Genomic DNA, 22,198 nt, shown 5'->3' on the forward strand with positions numbered 1-22,198 from the left:
ACTAAATGGCAAGCTACGTGAGGGTAATTAATGGCATTTATTAAATAGGGCATTTATTAAATCTCTATTGAATGAATGTACTGAATAATTTGGAGAGGAGGAGATAGAAAGCTTTTCCCATGAGCCTAGAATTTTCTTTGTGGATTCCGATATATCAATGAATTATTTTTAGTTTTATTTTTAATAAAAACACTGGATTTGCCGTAATTATGGTATCAAGCATTTCAGCTATTTTGCTAAGTGTAGACTAATTATGTTTTATTTCATGTAACCAAAGAATGTTGAATAATCATGAACTATGAGTTGAAATTACATATTCAGTCAGTTTTGCTATAAGTCGACACGAAAGCACCCACCACATAAAATTGAGTAATAAAAACAAAGGATTTATGGGGGAAATGGGGTTAGGAATACAATGCTCAGAAATTTCATCAGTGACATAAAAAAGGCAGAAACCTAATTAAAATAGTAGGACCATTTTATACATGCCAAATAGTTAAGAAATAAATAGAGACTGCAACAAAGGCTACTGCTCAACTTCTACTCTGATTCCCAAGAGAGGGTGGAAACTCAATGGCCTGAAAGTCTCAGGGAATTTGAAGGGAGGGGATCGGGTCAGACCTGTCTTTCTCTTAACCACAGCTCTTTCTAAGCCAAAAGATATACAGTAAATATGGCTTCTCTCTCTGTTTCTCTCAAAAGAAACCTCCTATAAGCAAACTCAAAATTTGAGTTGTATTCAAAATGTTCCCTAACGTATCAACTGCATTTGTGTTTTTGAAATAAGAGCTTTGATAGTACTGTGTTGTTTATTGATGGTTTTCTTTTCTTTCTTTCTTTCTTTCTTTCTTTCTTTCTTTCTTTCTTTCTTTCTTTCTTTCTTTCTTTCTTTCTTTCTTTCTTTCTTTACTGCCTGCTTTCTTTCCTTCTCTCTCTCTCTCTCTCTCTCTCTCTCTCTCTCTCTCTCTCTCTCTCTCTCTCTCTCTCTCTCTCTCTCTCTCTCTCTCTCTCTCTCTCTCTTCTTTCTTTCTCCCTTACCTTCAGTCTTATAATTAACACTAAGAATCAGTTCCAAGGTAAAAGAGCAGTAAGGGGTAGGCAAGTGAAGTTGAGTGACTTTGCTAGGGTCACACTTCTAGGAATTTTCTGAGGTATCTTTGGTTTTCCAAGAAGGACCAATGGCATCATGGGGTGATGTCTTGACTTGTTCATGAATTGAATTTAAGTGAGGTAGTTGCCAAATGTCAACAGCCAGCTTCATTCTCTCTTCCAGAGTCAATGAAGTTCAGTGGCAAGCCAAAAATCAGGATGAACAGTGATGTAAGTGTATGTTATACTCAAGAAAGAGAAGCTGAAGAGTTGAGGCGAAGATATATATATATATATATATATATATATATATATATATACACACTATATGTGTGACATACAAATAAAAAACCTAATCTTCATTTACCTTCTTTTATCTTCCCCCTAAATTGATTGCTTTAACGATCAAATTTGATAAACAAATTCATTGTTGGGCCTTCAACTATCACATCTGTGTAGATGACTCCCAAACTTTTATCTCTATCATATCCATTCTCTTCTGACCTTGGATCCAACCCCTTTCAGTATCAATAGCACCTAAAACTCACTCAGCTTCTGAACTGAGCTTATTCATTAGCTTTCCCCCCAAATCTCCTTCCTTCTGACGGTGTAATTTTGGTCCAGGTACCACCATTCACTCAGTCCCTGAAGTTCCAAACCTTGGGTTTATGGCTTACTCTTCCCTCTCCTTCATTTCTCCTATTTAATCAGCAACCAAGGACAGTCAATGAACCTCTGGCACATTTCTTCTTACTGGTCACTCCATTCTCATTATTTCCCCCTTCTAATTTATTCTTCAGTTGTTGTGAGTATAAACTTTCTGAACCAGAGATATTAGCCATTCAGTTCAATTTGTTAAACATTTATTAAAAAAAAAAAAGCAAACTCATGCCATTCTTTTTCAGAAGTCTTCTGTAGTTTTCTGTGGTATCCTGAGAAAAGTATTGATTTCTTTACTTGACATTCAAGGCCTTCCATGAAGCAGCTAGTTGGCTCTTGAGTGCACAGAGCACTGGGACTAGAGGTAGGAAGATCCGAGTTAAAATCGAGCCTCAGACACTTTCTGGCTGGGTGACATTGGGAAAATCAATTAACCTCTGCCAGCCTCAGTTTCCTCATATTTAAAATGGGTATAATAATAGCTCTTACCACTCAGAAATGTTAGAAGGATCAAATGGGATATTTGTAAAGTTCTTTTAAAACCTGAAAGCACTACAGAAATTCAAATTGTTGTTGTTATTATTATTTCACAAATCTGGCACTGCTCTACTTTTCCAAGCTCATATTACAAGTTCTCCTGCATTATGCTCCAACCAGACTAGATTCCTTTCTGTCCGATGTGCTCTCATGCCTCACTGACTTTGATCAGCTTGTACCCTATGTCTGGAATGTTTTCTCTGGCTTCCTCTGTCTGTTGAACTCTGGCCCATCCCTGAAAGTGCAGCTTAGATCCCATATTCTCTATGATCTCTTCTTGGATTCCCTAGTTGGTGATGATCTTTCCCATTAGACCACCCTATGCACTACTTTGTCTTTCATGAACTTAGCCTGAGAAGATGGTAACGATGCTATCTGAACTCTACGTATGCTCATTGAGGGCAGGGGCTTGTCTTGCCCCTAATACCTTCTCAGTGCTCTGCATCCTGCAGGGATGTAGAAAATACTTCTTGATGAGTTACTACCTTTGCGTATAAAAGACAAATGTCATGAAGTCAGAGGACAGAGCGATCACTTTGGTTTGGGGGCATGTAAGAAGGCTACCCAGGACTCATTACTGGCAACTGAACTGGACCCTGCAGGATCAGAGGGTATCAACAGGCAGAAACCTGGGCAGCAGAAGGGAATGCAGGTAGAACAGAAGGGATGTGCCATTTAACTCCACGATAACTTTCTCACTTTATCTCCCTCAATCACAGAATCTGAGTTGGAAGAGAGCATCTTGTCCCATCTATATCTGAAAAGAATTCCTCCTCCAGCAAGAGACCATCCAGCCTTTGCTTGGAGACTGCCAGTGAGGGGGAACTCTCTATCTCCTCTCAAGGCAATCTATTCCACTTGAGGGTAGATGCCGTGATTAGGAACTTCTTCCTTATCATAAGCCCAAATCAGATTCTTTTCTATTTCTACCCATTACTACCATTCCTTCCTATTCTCTGGGACCACTGGTCCCTACTCTACTCTACTCTATTCTATCCATCTCATAAACCCAGAGAGGCAACAACTTCTCCAACACCATCCTGGTAGTAAACAAAAGAATTAAGATTTGAAACAAAGTTCTCTGATTCCTAATCCAGTTCTTTTCTAGATGGCATAGCGATTAAGTGCCAGGTCTGCCATCAGGAACGCTCATCCACCTGAATACAATCTGGCCTCAGACACTTACTAGCTTGTATGACCCTGGGCAAGGTACTTCACCCTATTTGCCTCCATTTCCTCATCTGTAAAATGACATGGAGAAGGAAATGGCAAACTCTCTAGTATCTTTGCCAAGAAAACCCCAAATAGGGTAAGGAAAACTTGGGCATGCCTAAAACTAAAGAACAACGAAATCCCTGATACTAAATCTGGATTTCAAGGACACAGCAGAAACATGTAAAGCTTCCTCCCTGATTTCTGTTCTTAAATGGAACAGCTAGATGGTTGACTGGTTAGGGCACTGCATTGGAGCAAGGATGCTACCGTAGACACTTCCTAGTTGTGTGACCCTGGCAAATCATTTATTGGTTTTCATCATATTGGTTTGTATCCATTTCCTCATTTATAAACTGGGGATAACAATAACAATAATAACAAATGAATAAATTAAAAAATGAATTGGGGATAAGTACCTCCTAGTGTTGCCAACACAAGACAACATATGCAAAGTATCTTGCAAAGCTTTAAGTTAGTTGATATTATATTTAAACAGCTCCCCTCAAAAGAGGCCCCTGTCCAACAGCGTTAAGTATTGGCTGACAAACCCAACTCTTGGCTCTGCATCTACAAAGCCTATTGTGCCCTAGGCCTGCTGAGGAAAGGCCAAAGTCATTCACTATTTTTAAAAAATCTTTACCTTCCATCTTAGAATCAGTACTGTGTATCGGTTCTAAGGCAGAAGAGTGGATAGGACTAGGCAATTGGGGTTGAGTGATGTGCCCAGTGGCCATATATATAGGAAATATCTAAGGCCATATTTGAACCCAGGACCTCCCATTTTCAAGCCTGGCTCTCTATCCACTGAGCAACCTAGTTGTCTCCTTCATTCATTATTTAAAGTAGGTCCGAGCACAACCCTTTGAAAGAAAGAACCTTTATGTTTCCTGAAAGAGCCAAGACAAAAAAAGTAAGGGACTAGAGCATGGGGCTCAGTGGCTGATAATACCTAAGGCACACCCTGCATAAAAGGAGTCAATAATCTCAGCCCCAGAAGCCTACTCTCACAAAAAGAGAAAGCTTTCTTTATATAAGGGAAGTAAGAAATAGAAATAAGGAGAATTGAGAATTGGAAGGGACCCCAACTCACTCAATTTACAGGGAAGGAAACGTGGGCTGATAGGCTCTTGGATACCATCACCTGATACTTTGGGGTATGAAGTGACTGCCTGGGCAATGAGATCTCTACCAGAACTGTTAGCCTGTGATGATCTAATATCTCTTCAACAGTCCTTCAAAAGTAGTGAGTGGGGAGGGGAAAACCCCAGTACTGTTAAAGCCCAAATAAACGTGCCTTATTTAATTGTGATTTGTTTTACATTCTGTGGCAGGCATCCCCCTTGTGTTGAGTTGTGTGGTATAGTAGAAAGGCCTTGAATCAACAGTGAAAGGTGTTTGATAGGAATCTTGGTTTTGACTCAGACCCCATGTGACTTTGGACAAGTGCTTTCACCTCTATCAATATCCATCCCAACCAACCATGCATCCATCCAACCAACCATCCCATCCCATCATCCATCCATCCATCCATCTATCCATCCATCCATCCCATCCATCCCATCCATTCTTCAATCCATCCATCCCATCCATCCATCCATCCATCTAACCAACCATCCCATCCATCTAACCATCCCATCCATCCAAATCCATTCATCAATCCATCCATCTAACCAACCATCCCATCCATCCATCCATCCATCCATCCATCCATCCATCCAATCCATTCATCAATCCATCCATCCATCCATCCAATCCATTCATCAATCCATCCATCCATCCATCCATCCAATCCATTCATCAATTCATCCATCTAACCAACCATCCCATCCATCCATCCATCCATCCATCCATCCATCCAATCCATTCATCAATCCATCCATCCATCCATCCATCCATCCAATCCATCCATCCATCCATCCATCCAATCCATTCATCCATCCATCAAATCCATTCATCAATCCATCCATCCCATCCATCCCATTCATCCATTCATCCCTTGATTTAAGGCAATGAGGCAGAATGTAGAGGGCAGAATGCCTTGGCCCACATCCTACTTCTAAAAGTTAAAACATGGGTTAAGATGCTGGACTTGGTTTCCAAGTTCAAATCCTGGCTACCACTTACACTGACTGTGTGACCTTGGGCAATCAGTGAGTCATTAGCAAACACTGACTACTGGCCAGGCACTGCACTGAATACTGAATTTGCAACTGTTAAAATGCTAGATGAATGTGAACTCTCATTATTCCAAATGGCAACATAGCGTGTGGTTATGCTGGAAGTCCATTCAAAGAAGGTGGCCTGCAGCCTACTCTCTTGTTTCACCACAGAGGAAGATGAAGGAGAAAGTGAAGGGGGCCTGGCTGCCTTCCTCAGCATAGTCGATGACAAACAGAAAGACAGACAGATGGAGCCAACAAGCAGGTTAAAAAATTCCCAAGCTAGGCACTGGGTGCTGGAGTGAGTATAGCAGTTGGTGAGAAGACTGTTGGAAAACATTTCCCAGAGACAGAAATAAGGGGGGCAGGCAAGTTATCAGATGACAGAGGGTAAAAGGGGAAATTATTATAAGTTTATATTTCTAGCATCAATGCAAGGGGCAGTCCCTGCCTGGAGTAGGGAAGGGCCTGGGCTCACCCAGGGCTGGCTCTAAGCAGATTGCAGCCAGGGAGACTATTAAAGATGCATCCTGATGATTCAAGAGGAAGGCAAGAATAGGGAGGAATTCATTAGGAGAAGATAGTAGAAAAATGGAGAAAAAACTTCTCCGCTACTTTCTAGGAACTTTCATTATTGCTGGTGTTGATTTTTAGTGCCTGAGGAAGATGAAAACATTTATACAGGAATTGAGCTTTGCAAAGTGCTTTTTAAAAAGCAATCTGGTCAGGTAGGTCATGAGCATTATTACTCCCATTCTACAGATGATGAAACAGAGTTTCCAACTTAAGGGACTTAGCTGAGATCAAATCACAAAATTAACTGCTGGCACCTGGCCTCTCCCAATTCCAAGCCCAGAGTCCCTACTAGGAGGAGAGTTGAGAGAGAGAGGAGAAATGACAGAACATTTTATTTTGCTACAGTTTGGCACATTTATTGTGTAACATGATATGTCATCACCAGCATTGCTGACCTTTATAGAGTTCTTTACTGTTGCCAAAGGGCTTTTCATGCATTTGACGACAACCCAGTGAAGGAGGAGCTATTATTTTCAACTCCATTTTGCAGAAGAAGAGATTGAGGCTCTGAGAATTTAAGAGATTTGCCCAGGGAAACCCTAATACGTGATTAAAAGGGGAATTTGAACTCGAGTCTTCCCAATTCCAAATCCAACTTTCTTGAGTTTCAGTTGGTTCCTCAGTAAACTGGGGAAGTTAGGTGGTTGAGGGAGCCATGTTGGGAATGCCCACGTGGCTAGTGAGAATAGGCTTTTCCTATCTCTCTGCCTTTTCCTATCCAAGTAAATACTAATAAACTTTATGAAAAATACGGACCATAGTCCTAATTTAATTGTTACACTCCCAAGTCTATGGCAAGGAAAATGCTTTGTAAATAAAAAGTATGATTTACACAAGCAATTGTATTAGTCTATTACCACCTTCCCTTCTCTGTTCTGTGGGGGAAGAGAGAAGAGAGAGAGAAAGAGAGGGAGAGAGGGAGAGAGGGAGGGAGAGAGAGAGACAGACAGAGAGGAAGGAAGGGAAGGAGCAAGGGGGGGGAGAGAGAGAGAGAGAGACAGAGAGAGAGACAGAGACAGAGAGACAGAGACAGAGACAGAGACAGAGAGACAGACAGAGAGGGGGGGGAAAGGAGGGAAGGAGGGAGAGAGAGAGACAGACAGAGAGGAAGGGAGGGAAGGAGGAGGGGGAGAGAGAGAGAGAGAGAGAGAGAGAGAGAGAGAGAGAGAGAGAGAGAGAGAGAGAGAGAGAGAGAGAGAGAGAGACAGAGAGACAGAGAGAGAGGGGAGAGAGAGAGACAGAGAGAGAGGGGAGAGAGAGAGACAGAGAGAGGAGAGACAGGGAGAGAGAGGAAAGGAGGGAAGGAGGGAGAGAGAGACAGACAGAGAGGAAGGGAGGGAAGGAGGGAGACAGAGACAGAGACAGAGACAGAGGAGACAGAGAGAGAGAGAGGAAAAGAGGGAAGGAGGGAGAGAGAGACAGACAGAGAGGAAGGGAAGGAAGGAGGGGGAGAGAGACGGGGGGGGGAAGGAGGGAGAGATGTATATATGTGTACAGAATATATTGTCAATATCTTCATAGACTTGGATCTAGAATGTCCCTTATTGGTCATCTCATCTAACACTCTCACTTTACATATGAGGAAACTGAGACCAAGGAAGATTCAGTGGCTGGCTCAGGGTTACAGGTACAAAAGGGGGAAGGTTGGCATTTGAACCCAGGCCCTTTACTCCACAGTTCCAGTTCAGCCCAATTTCTGCTGTAATAAGTGTTGCTGCTCTACTAGTATAAAGGTCTTACACCTCTGCAGACACATTCTATCATTTGAGCCTCACACCCTGGTGAGGGAAATTAGCCCCAAGCAATGTTATTCTCCATTTTACAGGTGCAGAGGTGGAGAGGTGGTCATCCAGCTAGTCTGACTCTCTTGCCACTCCATCCCTTGGTGGCTTCTACAGGTGTGTGCTGCCTATACCAGGGCTCAGAGCCTCAGGGAAGGCCCCCTTCAAATGAATTGGGGGCAATAAAACATTCAGAAAAAGAAGCAGGATCAGCTCTGGATGGATGACAATAAAAGCTTGTGCACATAACGGACACCACTTTACACAAATGGAATCCTGTGATCATTCGGACATTTCTGTGTTCCTTTTTAGGCCCTCAAGTCCTACATGGCAGTGGGGCTCCAATGGCCCATTGGGACTCAAAGGCCATAAGTCTGGACTGGTGTAAGTAACTGGAAACTGCTGATCAGCACGGCTCAGCCTGGGCTTGGCAAAGGACGGAACGAAGGAAGAGCAGGGCACAGGTCATTTGAGTACCAGATCAGCTCACTCCCAGGAGGCATGTGACCAGCTTGGCTGCAGGGCAATGAAATTGTCGATCATAGCCAACTCTAGACATTATCAAGTCTGATAGCATTTATTAAACACCTTCTATATGCCAGGCACTGTGCTAAGTGGTGAGACTATCACAATAGGCAAGACCAGCTCCTACCCTCAAGGAGTTTGCAGCCTTCTACTTGGGGAAACGGCATGCAGACAACTATGTACACAGATGATATATGATTTGGGGGGGGGGGGGAGGCAATGGTGGGAAGGGAATCATACTGATGAAATCACGTATCTCTGAAGTCCCCACAAAGAAGGATCAGCCAGGAAGGAGCCAGTCTCCTAAGAGAAATGGGTCTTGGGATTGTCTTTAACAGCTGGCAATCTCTCTAGGGTAGCCTTTTTGACTTCCCAGGGGTCAAACCCATATACCAACAATGGATCGCATCTCTATCTGCTTTCCAAAGCAATCTTCTCACGGCAAGGCACACAGGACATATGCTCTTCACCCCTCTGGAAAATATAGTGGTTCAAAGAAATGGTCACATTAACAGGTGTTGGAGCCAGGACCAAATCCTAGTCTCCTGAATCCCAGTTCAGTGCTCTTTGCATAATATGATGATAAAACAAACTAGAACTTCTCTACTGTTTTAAGGTTTGCGAAGCACTTGACAAATATTCTCATTTGACTCTCATGATGACTGTGGGAGGCTGCTATTGTTAATATCCCCATTTTACAGATGAGGGAATTGAGACTCAGAAAAGTGACTTGTCCAAGATTGCAGAGCTGGGTTTTCCTAATCTCCAGTTCTATATTCTATCAACTGTGCCACTTAGCAGCATGTATGCCACCTCAAGTTACACCATTACAGGGCCTCAGAGGTGAAGGGAACTCAAAAGTGCCTTATAGTCCAACCCAGACCCAACAAAGAGCCCCCACCAAAACACTGCTGACTAGTGATTATCCAGCTCCAGTTTACCACCAGTGAGGAAAGTCCCCACTTCCTTGAGAAGCTGGGAAATCCCATTGTTGGGAAGGTTTCTATGATATCATGCCTTGATTGGCCCCTTTGCGAGAAATCCTCCCTCCCTGCAATGGTTCCCTCCTGGATTCACCCTCCAGGGCCAAGCAGGACAAGTTTCATCTCTCTTCTGCCTGCCTGCCCATCAAATAGGAAGAGAATAGCATGTCACATTCAGGCTAAATAGCTTCAATTTCTTCAAATGATTTTCATCAACTATGTCCCATGTGCCCTTCCAAACTAACTGCATGATCTTGTTGAAGACACTTCCATCCTTCAAGTCTTTCCATCCTTCAAGTCTCCCCTCACCTTGACCACATTGCCATGTCTTGTCATGTTGATCTTCCCAACACCTCTAGTATATGGTCCCCTTTCTGCACTCATATATCCACTCTAGTGCAAGCCCTCACCACCTCTTGCCTGGACTACTGTGAAGTCCTCCTAATTGGTGCTCTTGCCTGGTCTTTCTCCCCTCCATTTCACACTCCACACAACTTGGCAAACAGTTTTCTAACACACTGTCCAACCACATCACTCCTTACTTAACAGACTCCAGTCATTCCTTAGTGTTCCCAGGATTTAAATCCCAACTCCTCTGGGTGGCATTTAAAGCCCTTCCAGATTCTTCCTTCTTAAACACTGCAGTTCAGCTACATTGGCCTTCCCATTGTTCCCCAGCCCATCTCCTGGCTGTCCTCCTTCAATTCCTGGAATTAATTCCATCCTCATCTTCATCTCTTGGCATTCCTACTTTATTTCAAAGGCCAGCTCAAGCACCAACTTCTCTTCCTGACCTCCACTCCCAAGCATCTAGTGTCCCACCAGATAAGTTCAGGGCCAGGCAAGCAGTGGCTTGGAGGTGAGGGGAAAGAGAGTCCAAAGAGCAGAAGATTCTGTTCTAGGTTCAAGCTATGGCTCAGGTCCTTCCTGGCCCTTGTTCATGGAACAATCAGGAAGTCAGTGTCACTGGATCAAAGATTGTGTGGTGGGGAGAAGGTGTAAGAAGACTGCAAAGGTAGGAGGAGGCAAGTTATGAAGGGTTTTGAGAATTATGTTTGTTCCTGGAAACCATAGGGAGCCATTAGAGCATAAGGGGGAGGGAGATAACATATTCAGACCTGAACATTTAAAAAATCACATTGGTGAGTGAATGGAGGATGGACTGAAATAGGAAGAGGCTTGAGGCAGGCAGACCCCTATCAAGCAGTTGTACTATTCTATGTGTGAGGTGAGGACATGGACAAGGGGGTGGCCAGGTCAGAGGAGAAGAGGTCTACTGGAAAAGAGGGAGTATATTCACCAGATGCTGCAAAGGGCAAATCAACAGGTCTTGGGTCAGCTTGGACTTGGGGGATGAGAGAGGAAGTGAAGAGTCCAGGATGACTTCTAGTTTGTGAACCTGAGGAACTGGGGGAGGGGGATGGGGGATGTAGTTGTCCTTGATAGTAAAAGGGAAGATAATATGGGGAAGATGGATAAGGGTTTAGGGGGAAAGATAATTCATGCCATTCTGGGCATGTCAAGTTTAAGATGTCTACTGCCCATCTAATTCAAAATGTCAGAAAGGCGATTGGAGATATGAATTTGGAGGTTAGTAGATGCTGGGAGAAGACAAGTAGATTTGAGAACCATCAGCACAGAAGTGATCATTGAACCCATGGGAGATGATGAGATCACCAAGTGAAGCACTATCTAGGAAGAAAAGAAAAGGGCCCAGAATAGAATCCTGAGGGACACCTATGGTTAAGAGCATGATCTGGACGAAAATCCCACAAAGGAGATAGAGAAGGATCAGTCAGAGACAAAAGAGGAAAACAAGGCAAGAGGAGTGTCCCTCTCTGCTCTTCAGTTTCCTCATCTATAAAATGGGGATATTGATACGGCCACCTCTCAGAGATATTTTGCGGGTCAAGTAAGATAAATTTGTACTTTCCAAAATATAAAGTGTTATTGAAATGTTAGCTATTCTTATAATGGGGGCTGATAGCACCTACTGTTTATTTCCTAAATTTAAAAAAAAAAACTAATAGATTGTGAATATATGGCCTAAATACAGCCCAGAGCTAAGAAGGTGCTGCTCCATCTTTGGATATGACCTATTTGCACAAGTTTAATTAGGCCACAGACAGAAACACACACACATGCACACAGAAACATACATCTCACATCTCAAAGGAAACCATGGTTTCTAACAGAAATTTGGCCTTCACATTCCTCTTATGTCATCTTATTGTTTATTGGAAAATCTCCAGCTACTATGGTAATACAGGGGAGTAGAAATGTTGCTATAACAGGCCTCTTTAGCCCCCTTTAGTCTGGGATGACTGGAACAGGGCTTTTCTGTTAATAATAATAATACTTCTAAGACTATAAAATTGATGATGAAAGATTTGGAAAGTACCCTAGCAGAACCTTATCCAATAGAAATGAAATACAGGGCCCATTACCTCCTAAAGCATCTACGGAAAGTTGAATGCCTTTCTTTGACAAAAGGAGGAAAGGGCTTGATAGAGATAAACAAGTTAAAAGCTTAACAGATTCTTTTGAAACAAACAACAGAAGAGTGAATGGTTCACACCATTGGATATTGTCAACAGTGGTTGGACACCCAAACATACACCTCACACCTCAAAGGAAACTATGCTTCCTAATAAAAACTTGGCCTCACTTTCCCCTTATGTCATGTTATTATTTACTGAAAAATCTGAATGGAGCATGTGAAATGGCAAAAACCCAAGTGTGGCCCTCTTTGGGTAACAACCAACAGCTCAACTAGAAGCATTAACCAAATGGTTGAATCACACAGATCTGTTCATAGGGAAGAGACATTTATGATGGCAATCCAGGTCCAGGCCATGACCACTAGGAATTATAGATAGCCTTGGACTACTGTGGAATATGTTCCTGCAAGCTGCAAAAGTTAAGCACCTTCCCAATACCTAGAGAGACTCAACCTAGCGGCTAGAATTATCCAATCAGAAGACCGCCATTTTTGAAGATAGATCAGCAAATTCAGATCTTGTCCTTGAGAGCCCAACCAAGAGAGTATACTGGAACTGGGCCATTTGTGGTCAAAACTATTGCTAGTCACCATCCTGGACATCACATTAGCCCATAAAAATTTAAGAATGTTTTAGCAAATGTTGTTCTATCAAAGACGCAGAATCTCTCAACTGCATAGAACATAGAAGAACTTTCAAAACATATAGATCCAAAAGAAGAAATCAAAAGCATGTGTTACTATGATATGATGTGGCACCTATCATTCCCATCAATGTGTCTACTATAAGAGCTCTGCAGAAAATGGCTTTCAGTGTGCCAATGGAAGACTGGTTACTTTTGGTCAATTACCCCCCCCCCCCAAATAAAACCACAAAGATGTTAATTTTACTCATCAAAACAATCACTAAGCATAAAATAATGATAGCTAGTCCCAGTAGTATTTCTCTCTGAAAGTCACACATAAAGATGAGGATAAAATCCTCCTCTTCATCCATGTGCTTAAACATTTCATGTACAAAATCTCATTTGAACTTCCCAACCCCCATAAGGGTTTAATATCTCTATCTTCCAAAAGACAAATTTGGGCTCAAGAAAGATAAAGAATTCGCCCAGGGTTATATAGGGCATTCAATGTCTTTTGTAATCAAATCCCCTCTTCCATTTCACCAGTCTTCTTATATCTTACTACCTACCTTATACTCTGATTCGGTGATACTGGCCTCTTGATTCTTCAGTCAACATGACACTGCATCTCTCATTTCTGGGCATTTTCTTTGGCTGCTTTCTATGCTCCTAAATTTTCCCTCTTCATCTCTGCCTATTCCCTTCCATGGCTTCCTTTAAGTCTTAACCCTTTTTTATGCAACTAAATGATTTTCCTGTATATTATTTTTATTTGTTTAATAAAAATCCTTACTATCTTTTTTATTTTTTGAAAATTTTATTTAATTAATTTAGAATATTTTTCTATGGTTACAAGATTCATGTTCTTTCCCTTCCCTTCCCCAACCCTCCTTCCATAGCCAATGTATGATTTCTCTGGGGTTTTACATGTGTCACTGATCAAGACCCATTTCCATACCATTGATATTTGCACTAGGGTGATCATTTAGAGTCTACATCCCCAACCATATCCCCATCGACCCCTGTGATTAAACAGTTGTTTTTCTTCTGCATTTCTGCTCCCACAGTTCTTCCTCCGCATGTGGATAGCATTCTTTCTCCTAAGTCCCTCAGAATTGTCCTGGATCATTGCTTTGCTGCTAGTAGAGAAGTCCATTACCCAACCCTTTCTTAATTCTAGTGCCTTCCTTCTTTTACTTATTTCCTATTTATCCTGAATGAAGACTATCTGGATACATTCATATGTTGCCTCCCCTCATTTGGTGATGAGTTCCTTCAGGGTAGCCTCCTATTGTATCCCCAGTGTGCTGGCATAGTTCCTGGCACATAGTAGGAGATTAATAAATATTGATTGAGCAATTGATAGTAAGTGTCAGAGACAAGATTTGAACTCAGATTTGTACCATTACTAAGTCTGGAACTGCCACTGTTTCCAGGAATCAAAATTTCCTGTTTATAGCTAAGGAAATTGAGGCACATTGGCATTAAGGTGATTTGACTATGGTTATACATCATAATTAACTGCTAGAGGTGGGATTTGAATCCAGACCCTCTCTTTTCTCCATTCCTTATATGATCTTTATGGGAACAAGTGTCAAAGGTAGGTTTTGTACCCAGATTTCTGCTATCTCCAACATACTTTCCAACAGGCTCTTGCTGGCCAGGAGGAGGATTTCTCCTTGTCTCACTGTAACAGAAAATTAGGTAACCTCCCAAACTTTCCTTGACATTTGGTCTACTCTCATGAAATGGATTATTTGACTGAAGATATAGAAGCAAAGATTAATCTGGAAATAAATGTAAACTTGGAAAATGCTTCTATTCTCCACACCGAAATAAAATAAATTTAATTTAAAGCAAAAGAAATTAGTTAAACACATTTCCCCACAAATGTCCACTCAGATGATCTCTTAGAGAATCTGCATGTCATTAACTGTTTGGAATTTTACCATGTCAGTTCACGGGATACCACCAAAGTGTAACAGAATGGAACACCGAGAGTTCTTCCAGCATTTATTATCTCTACTGCATAATATAAGGCTGCATTATCTGTTTAGGAGCCTCTGGCACTGCCCCCACCCATTGTTCCAATCCATTTTCATTGGCTCTGTCTTCTTCCAAACTTGTAGGAACTTCAAGACCAGAGAACAAACAGTACAATATTATTATGGTGTAGAACTGGAAGGAAGCTTAAGAGGTCATCTAGTCCAACCTTTTCATTTTACAGATGAGGAAGTAGGGAAAGATGACTTTCCCAAGACTACATATGGAGTAAAAAATGATAGAGATGAGATTCCAACACAAGTCCTCAGACTCTTAATCTACCACACCATATTCTCGCTTATATTTTTCTTGTCTCCCCCTATATAGTGCTCAGTCAGGGATCGGATCCTCCCTGAATGTTCTTAACTGACACTGGCCAACACAAATCAAGACTGGAATTTCTCCCCTCTCATCAGTGGATTACTAGTGTACAGAATATGATAAAAATAAATGCAATCAAGCTATAGAATAAAATCTTGATTCTCCAGCATCCAGCTTTCAGGTACCTAAGACCTGAAGTTATAGAAGTCTCCAAAAAGTGCAATCACTCCAAAGCACTACACTCAGAAGGACTTTTGGCCCAGAGATTGACTTTGAGGGTCTTAAAAGTGGTCTTCTCTAACATATAAAATAAGCTCTATTTTCCCATGAAAGAGGATATGTGGAAGGCAATGTGATACTTTCCAGGGTAAGAAGAGAATGAAAGCTGATAAGGATGATAAGGAGGGGTATAATATCTGGCTTTTAATTCTGAAATGATATTGTCCCTTTAAAATGGTGTTGAGATATCAAAAAGCACAATGAAAACAGCAGCCAAGGTAATTTCACTGAAGTAGAGAAAACAACTTAGGAGGAGGCTGCTTTAAACTCAGATATCTTATGCTAAAGCTTGATCTTTCTTTCATTTTATTTTTTTGTTTTCTTTTCAGGCATATTTAACTAATGCATCAAGTCCCTGGGCATTTGTCCTGAGGATAAGTACCCAGTAAGCTTATTGTTCCTCTTTACCTCATCACCTACATAGAAAGAAGTACAATGAACTGTTACAATGATTGCCTTAGGGGAACAGAGAAAGAAATCAATTCTGTTCAGTTTAAACTCTATTTACAGTGCCAGGAAAGGGCACTGATTTCAAGTTCAAATGACCCAGAGATTATCCAGTCTAACCCCCCCCACCCCCCTTTTTCAGAGGAAGAGACTGAGGTCCAGAAAAAACAGTAAATTGCCTTGGAGTTCACCTAAGCCAATAAGTCACATTACAAAGATTCAAACTCAGGTCCACAGACTCCGAATTCAGTGATTTTTTACACCAAATTCTAGCTCTGGCAGAATTCATAAGGATTCAAAGGGTCTCCAGGGACCACCTAAGCCAACCCCCTTCTTTTGACAGATAAAGAAACTGAGGTCTTGATCTAGAGGAAGTTGGATGACTTGATTCAACCTCAAATAGAGTAAGCAACAGAATAGCCTATCTCTTAAGGACTGGCATTAACTCTAGGGTAAAGAGATTCATTCTCTCTTGGGATATCCAGATATCTAAGTTGGGTAACCTTGACTAAGACTTGAGGTAGAAAAGAATTCTTATTAGACACACATGCAAACTGGCACTTAACTAATCAATGTATTCAGTTGAGGAAAAGCCCTTCAGTGTCACCATCTGTCAAATGAGAGAGTTGAACGATGTGGCATCCGAGATCTCTTCTAGCTCTGACTACATGATCTGCCCTGGTCTGAATACAGGTGCGATCTGTAACTGTGGGTTTCAGACATGGCACAAGAGATAGGAAACAAACCCATATCAAAACAAAGCCTTTCAAGGCATGGGTTCGATTGAAGATGCTGACCTGCTCTGCCCAGAGCAAAGGCCTGAACACTGCTCCCAGCTGGCATTGACTACATCAAAAGAAAGTACTCTTCCAACTCCACTGCCCACAGAGAGCCCCCAGGGAGCTACTGGCAGTTTCTGTTTAGGTAGGGGTCTGCCTCTCCCAAAGGGTGGAAACTCCCTTTCATTTGCTAAGTACAGTGGCTAAAGCTGCCTATAGTCATTTTTGGGTCAGATTCTGGGTGTCAGGAAATCGGGGTAAGGAGTCTCTCTGTGGATACCGATTGGCAACTGTTCTGCAACTCTGCCTCTGAGAGTGACCTCCTAAAACACAAGTGCCTTGCCCAGGGGCCACATGAGACCAAGATGGGCCTTGAACAGGTCTTCCCAATCATGTCAGCTCTCTTTGTACTCACTATTTATTCCATGCTGCTTTATTTTGCTTTGTCAAATATTCTGAAATTGATAAGTAACCATTTATAATATTTATGCATCTATTCTGTATACTTTGGAACTATAAAAAAATAAATGCTTGGAAAACCGAGGGTACAAACCAAGTGAAGGAGTAATGTTAGGTTCGTAGCTATGGCCTGGAGGGCATCTTAGTAGTTTTCTATTTCAGCCCATTTCACTTTACTGATGGGGAAACTGAGGCCTAGGGAAGTTAAGTGAATTGTCTAAGGTCACAAAAGTGACAAGGGTGGTAGAGTCAGGATTGGCTGACATGAGAGCTTCTTTTTGATGTTTCATTTATATAGGGAAATCCCTGAGTAGACTTGATCCCCATTGATGCAGACTGGCATGTTCTCTGTATTTCCTCTTAAGTGTTGCCTGATACACTTGAAGGGCAACTTGTCCAGGGCCAGTGACAGTGTGTACCACTGGCTACTTCATACTGACTCTTTGTCTTGGATTCATCATTTAAAACATCTGTTATGCCTAGAAAACAGGATTGTTAGATGGCAATTGAGAGCATTTTATAGAGCATCTGATGGAGCCTTCCCAGGATTACCCAGAGTAGCCCAATTCCTCAGCTCATCTTTCTTACAATTTGAAGGAGTCCTTGTTTGCACCTGCCTTCGGATTCTTTTTGTAGTTGGATCGTTTCAGTCCTGACGGACTCTTCATAACCCAATTTGGGGTTTTGTTGGCAAAGATACCGTATTGGTTTGCCATCTCCTTCTCCAGCTCATTTTACAGATGAGGAAACTGAGGCAAACAGGAGTGAAATGATTTACCCAGGGTCACACAGGTTGTAAGTGTCTGGGGCAGGATTTGAACTTCTTCCTGGCTCCAGATCTGGTGCTCTATCTACTATACCACTTTGCTGCTCCAACCTAATGGCCCTACCACATTCAGTTGCCTAGTGTCATCCTTTACAATGTGTTGTCACCCATAACTGAGTATACGCCAACATGCTCCCTTTATATCAGGGGAGAAAAGCCATGGAGTTACTGAAGGATCTTTAGATGCAAAATACTGGCAAAATACAAGCAGCAAGTGCACCACAGTAGAAAGCACTGAATTTGGAGTCAGAGAAGTGAGTTGAATCTCAACTCTCTTCTTTAATTGTTCTATGACTCTGAGAAGAATTCACTTCAGAAAGGTTGTTAGACATTTAATCAGAGCATCTGGGTTTAAATTCTATCTCCTTATTCTATAACTTGATAATCTTGGACAAGTTATTTTATGTCTCTGGGGCTCAGTTTCCTTCTGTGTAAACCCCTAAAGAGTGAGGAGTGGCTGTTTCAAGGTTTCCTGAAGCACAAGCCCATTCCTGGATTAAATAGCGGCCAGCATTTCAGTTGCCCAAATAAGGTTCACAAAAGCCAGAAGAGAAGCAGTTTTCTTTCTTTTGGAGGTAACAGTGGACCAACTCACTCCATCATTCATTCACCTACAGAGGTGTGTGCCTGGCCTGCAGTCTTTGTTTACACTGAAAATACTCAGCTTCTGTTTACTATCTAGTAGCTATTGGCTCCCACAGGCCTCTGAAAAGTTTTAGGAGGAGTTAAAAGCAACTCCCAGATTCTGACAAGTGTTTGTAGAAACAGAGGCTCAATAAGCCAGAGGTTTGCCTAGAAGAAATCAAAAGGCCCAACATGGGCTTACTGGCCACTGTCTAGGAGGCAGGCAAGTGGAAGGTATTTTGCAAACTACTGATCTTTTCCAGAATGGTGAGTGATAAGCTTCAGAAGTAAAAGTGCGAAGGAAAGAGAAAAGAAGTTAAAGCATGAGTGGGGAGCTCAGGGGCAGGGCAAGCCTAGCACTGCCGGGTGAGGGAGCCAGTCAGGGCAGGTTGAAGCTGAGTATCTACCCTGTATATCTTGTAAACATTTGTTACTATCTTCCCCACTGGACTGTGAGTGCTTAGAGAGCAGAGGCTGGTTTTGTCTGTCTTTGGATCTCTAGAGATTAGCTCAGTGCCTGGCACATAGTAGGTACGGAATGCCAGTTGACTGCCATTTAGTTGGAGGCCCAAGGAGAGCCCAGAGAGAACCCCCTGTGAGGGGCTCCTGGAGGAGGAGTCCCCTGGCAGGGCCACTCTTCCGGCCTCCCTTCCTAGATCTGCCCTCCCTGGACAGTGGCTGGATCAAACTTCAGCAGATGTGTACAGTCAGCTCCAAATGCACAGCTTGGGTTCGCCTGAGCCAAGCCAAGACCAGGACCCTTTGCTTGACTCTCCTGCTTCAACTTTCTGGCTTGCTCAAGTCCAAATATTGACATTTCTCAGCACTGAGATGTTTGATATCGCAAGGGATAGAAACAGCCCAGCCAACAGAACAATTTATTGGAATGCTTAAAATTCCTCCCCCTCCCCCTGCCTTTCAGGTCTCCCGCCCTGGAAATGCCTCTGGTCCTCCTACCTTTCCCTGGCTCGCTGGCCCCCTTCAAGAGTTCGGGAGGACCCGGACCAGGGATGTGGGATCTCAAAGCCCCTCATGCAAGGCAAGCAGCCCTCAGCTGTTGTCACAGCAACCCACAACAGACTCCACAGACCCAGGCAGGGGCGGGGTGGGGGGAGCACCAAACTCCGGGCTGATCTAGAAACTCTCCCGAGGGTGCCAAGGGCAAGCAGGGTTGGTCTCGCCTGCATCCCTGCCTCCCGAGTGCCTGGGGTGTGCCAGAGCTCAGCTCTTTGTCCTGCGGGCACCGGGAGGGTTGGGGAAGCCCTGTATTTGAAGAACGGGGATCTGGGGGGCTGGGGAGAGGGGGGCGGTGCAACCTGTTGGGGGGGACTCCAGGCACCAAGTGGTGCCTGCTGCAGGGGGCCGCCAGCGCTGGGGGCGCAGCTGTCACTTCCCTTTGTCTGCAGGGGCACGGCAGGGACCAGCACCGCAGACCCCAGCGCTTCAAGGGGAAGGCGGCAGGGGTACCGGCCAGCCAGGAAGCCTGGGCTGCTCCGGAAGTTTGAGACAATAGCGGACTCACCACACAGAACCTACCCTGGAGCCCGGGAACCCGGGAGCCCTGGAGCCGGGGCGGCGCTTGGTGGTCGCTGGCGGTGGCTCGTAGGAGGGCCGGGGGGACCGGCAGCGGCTAGCAGGCAGGCAGGCAGGCAAGGGGGGCAGGGGGCGGCCAGGGGGCGTGTGCTCTAGCAGCCACAGCTCGGGGCCCGGGGGCGCACGGGGCGCCGCGCGCTGCCGCCGCCCGCCAGCCGCTGCCCAACTTTGCACAAAGGCGGCGGCGGCAGCAGCAGCAGCAGCAGCGGCGGCGGCGGTGGCGGCGGCGGCAGCAGCATGGCACGCCCGCCCCTCCCCTGCCCGCCGGCCCGCCCGGCTGGCTTCCTCCCGCTTGCCTGGCCAGCCGGCCCGCGGTCCACTGCTGGGGCGGCTGCTGTGGGGCGTGCGCTCGCCCGTCCTCTCGCTTGCTCTCCGCACCCCGTCCTGTCCTGTCCTGTACGGTGCAGTCCCGAGGGGCTCCGGGCCTCCCGCCCCTCCCCGGTGGCAGCGCTGGCTCGGGGTGGGAGGGGGCGGAGAAGAGAGAGGAGGCGGAGGAGGGAGGAGGGAGTGGGCGGTGGCCTCGGCCACGGCCACGGCTCCCACTATGACGTGAGCAGCCTTCGTGGCTATTTATAGGCACGCATTGGATTTCATTCATGAAAACCAGGCCTGGTGGCCGGGCCTGGCCCGGGGTAGCCCACGCGAGTCCCGGGGACCAGGTCCAGGAGGTGGAGCCCCCTCACCCCTAGGGCCGACGCCCTCCAGATCGGTTGCCCGGCTCGGGGGACTGCTCAGCTTAGAGTGGCCCCTTGTCCCGTGGCCGAGCCCGGAAAGTTCACCTGCTCCCAGCCTGCTTGGCAGCGTGGGACGAAGCTACCTCCCTCCTTTTATCTGGCTCCCGCCTTTTACAGCTTTTCCCATAAAGGCGCTCCCCACTGGGGAGCCCTAGAGAGCCCTAGAGGGCCCTAGGGAAGGGCAAGGGTGGGCCAGTCTGATCTAACCCTCTTCTCATCCACCCCCTCTCCAAACTTTGAGAGATGGCGTGGCCACACTGACCTGTCCAGGCTTCTCCCCCAGGACTGGGGGTGGGGATAGGCTAAGACTGATTTTGTTTGCTTCTCTGAACCCATCCTGAGTTTCCTGGGTCTGGAGTTTCCCCAAGTGAAAGAAGAGGGGTGTGTGTGTGTGTGGGGGGGGGTTGTGGTCCACAAGGTCCCCTCATCTCCTCAATTCCATCCAATCCTAAGAATACTGCCAAGGGTGGGAAATTGAACACAGGTTTTCTGATTTCAAATTCAATGCTCTCAGCACAATCCCCAAACACTTTTCAGTGCATTCAGGGAGCTGCTATACCCAACAAACTTAGACAGATCCTGGGCTGATTTCCCCAACCACTGCTAGCTCTGGTGTTGGGTCATATCCAGAGCCAGGCTTAGAGATGGGAGGTCCTGGGTTCAAATCTGACCTCAGACACTTCCCAGCTGTGTGACCCTGGGCAAATCACTAGACCCCCATTGCCTAGCCCTTACCACTCTTCTGCCTTAGAACCAATACACAGTACACATTACACAGAAGGTAAGGGTTTATTAGAGAGAGAGAGAGAGAGAGACAGAGACAGAGAGACAGAGACAGAGACAGAGAGACAGAGACAGAGACAGAGATAGACAGAGACAGAGACAGAGAGAGAGAGAGAGAGAGAGAGAGAGAGAGAGAGAGAGAGAGAGAGAGAGAGACAGAGACAGAGAGAGACAGAGAGAGAGAGAGAGAGAGAGAGAGAGAGAGAGAGAAGCCTGCAAGATATCTGAGACCAAGGCCAGTCCCTTCTGTTACTTCCTATTGGATACCAAGGATTTGCCTCAAGAAGCTTTGTTACAAAGGAGCCAAGAATGCAGCAGAGCCCATGCTGATCACAGTGTCGGATTTTCAGATCTATTCTCTTAGCTTTCTTGGTAAAGGGCATTTTGGGTGAGAGAGCCAAAAACAGATCCTGCTGAATTAAAGTAAAGGCTAGGCTCTCTCTGGGCATTCTGAAGCCTTCCTCAAATCACTCAGCCTCAGGAGGCTTTGGTTTCTTCATCTGTGAAATGTAGGGCCTTGTTGGGACTTGATCTTGACTCCTCTGAGGTATGATATTTCAGCCTCAGCCTTGCCTAACTTTCTAGCCTTCTTGCCCTTTACTCCAAATCCAGGATCCAGGCACACTGTTCCCTCAAAGAGGCAGTGCTGTTCCTCTGGT

At 44.6% G+C, this 22,198-nt stretch overlaps 1 protein-coding gene across 1 annotated transcript in view; it reads right to left on the minus strand.

The window, feature by feature from the left end:
* Nucleotides 1–20,489, minus strand: part of RHOBTB1 (Rho related BTB domain containing 1) — a 97,748-nt gene extending 77,259 nt beyond the window's left edge. The window contains exon 1 of the mRNA XM_056795897.1: nucleotides 19,966–20,489. The gene's annotated coding sequence lies outside the window, so the exon portion shown is untranslated. The remainder of the gene's footprint in view (nucleotides 1–19,965) is intronic.
* Between the last annotated feature and the right edge of the window lie 1,709 nt (nucleotides 20,490–22,198).

Source organism: Monodelphis domestica, chromosome 1 (genome assembly GCF_027887165.1).
Source record: "Monodelphis domestica isolate mMonDom1 chromosome 1, mMonDom1.pri, whole genome shotgun sequence".
In the NCBI taxonomy this organism is placed as follows: Eukaryota; Metazoa; Chordata; class Mammalia; order Didelphimorphia; family Didelphidae; genus Monodelphis; species Monodelphis domestica.